Source organism: Panthera onca, chromosome A1, assembly GCF_046562875.1.
Source record: "Panthera onca isolate mPanOnc1 chromosome A1, mPanOnc1 haplotype 2, whole genome shotgun sequence".
In the NCBI taxonomy this organism is placed as follows: Eukaryota; Metazoa; Chordata; class Mammalia; order Carnivora; family Felidae; genus Panthera; species Panthera onca.
Genome location: NC_138339.1, coordinates 209,420,320 through 209,422,370, shown reverse-complemented (window position 1 = coordinate 209,422,370; position 2,051 = coordinate 209,420,320). Strand labels below are relative to the sequence as shown.

General features: G+C 37.7%; 1 pseudogene; it reads right to left on the bottom strand.

Annotated features, from left to right (window-relative positions):
* Positions 1 to 1,679: 1,679 nt before the first annotated feature.
* LOC144613237 (U2 spliceosomal RNA) lies at positions 1,680 to 1,750 on the bottom strand (annotated as a pseudogene).
* Between the last annotated feature and the right edge of the window lie 301 nt (positions 1,751 to 2,051).

The following is a 2,051-nucleotide window of genomic DNA, read 5'->3' as shown; positions in this document are numbered from 1 at the left end:
ACTTTTTTTAATGTTTATTTATTATTTTTGAGAGAGAGAAAGCGCGAGCAGGGAAGAGGCAGAGAGAGAGGGGAGCAGAAGACTCAAAACCAGCTCTGTGCTGACAGCAAGGAGCCCAACATGTGGCTGGAACTCACAAATCATGAGATCATGACCTGAGCTGAAGTCGGACACTCAGCCGACTGAACCACCCAGGTGCCTCATCACTCTCGCTTCCTTTGAGCTTCTTGGACAGTGTTGTAAGATAGGCCTTCGCATAACTTACAGCATGGAGAGGCTGGGGAGAATGTGTGCTCCCTGAGAGCAGCTAATGCCTTAAGATCAGTGAACAGGGTGGAAGTCACCTTTAATCTTTAAGTTACTCTTTTCCAAATGTGCTAGTTAGCTCTTCCTTGGCCACATAAGAAAAAGGGGATAAATTGTTCCTCATAGAAGAACTTCCTCATGGAAACTGAAAGTGAATGTGCCTCAACTCAAAAAACATGTGAGGAGAGTAGAGACTAGGTTCCTGGTGTTAATCTCACATTCTGGAACTGACTACCCTTTTCTTCTATTAATTTGGAGCAAAATTAATTAGAGAAATGTTGTTCAAAAAATCTGGAAATCACATGTTTACAATTATTTATCAAAGCATGCTAAAATGTATCAGCATCATGATTTTTGGACAGTACATACTACAGTTCAGTAGAAGACCCACTGTCCCTTGGTTCACAGGAGGGTATAAACCCAAATGGAAAGGCTGGTAAGTGAAACGCAAAATCCTACCAGCATAGATTAGACATTTTTATGGCATCCTTTCAGGACTAAGAGTGTCTTTTTTTTTTTTTTTTGTCTTAACACAAACTAAAATGCTCTGTAGATCTGTCGCATGTTAGATCTTGATATCAGGATACACATCTCTGTTTCCATGGGGACCAGATACTAGCCAAGATTCACATAGTAGCCAACTTTTTTTCCCTCTCTTTGAAGAGCTATTAGTTTCAGAAATAAGGTTAATGGAGTCCAGCAATTGTAGATGTGGCATCCTATGTATTTGTGAGACTAAGAAAGGTATGAAATTATATATATATATATGTGAATATATATATACATATTTACAAGTAGTAATGGCATAGAGTTTACATGTTCTGTTACCGTGTATGCATCCAGATTCTACAAATAAACAACTCTCAACACTCTTAACTTTATTTAATAATTTATAGCTAGATTACCTTTTATATTAATTAATTAATAGTTCTTATTCTATGGACAGAAATATTAATTAAGATTTACCCTTCCCGGTTCAACTGAAGGGATGACTAAGTGGATAATGGAAAAGATGGGCTAGTTAGTAGAGCCAGAATATATGCAAAAGAAAATAATTTGTTAAAGTTTCTGTTTACACGTCGCTATATTCTAGATACTGCTCAGGCAGAGCACCTTGTTGCATAATTTCATGGGGACTAATTCCCATAGTATATACATGCCATGGAATTATGCAACCTGGAAGCCATGGCCAAATTTTCACATAATTTGCACATTTTTAAAAATTTTACTTTAAATGCAGTATAGTTAACAGTGTTATACTAGCTTCAGGTGTACAATATAGTGATTTAACAATGCCATACGTTTTCCAGTGTTCACAACAGGGTGAGTGCACTCCTTTATCCCCATCACCAATTTCACCCATAAACCCCCCTAATTTATGCATTTTTAATGGAATAATTACTAGTTACTACACTTGATCTTAGCCAAAAGGCCGAGAAGCGATACTACTAGTTACTAAAAGTAGAAGTCAGCCAAATCTGGGACCATGAACCAATGTCATACCAAATACAGGACATACAGGGCCTGGGAATATGACCAAAGTATAAGGACTGAAGATAAGTTTCAGAGTGCCAATAGAGTTCCTTAGGAGAGAGCACATGAAAACCAGGGAAACTGGTCTACTTGTTGAGGTCAGTGACTATTAGAACAATAGAGAGAAGGATACCAAAGTGTGGGTTTTCAACTCAGTCACTCTGAGTTGAAGCATGTAGTTTTGTGTGTCATATGCCATAGGGAAATTAAAG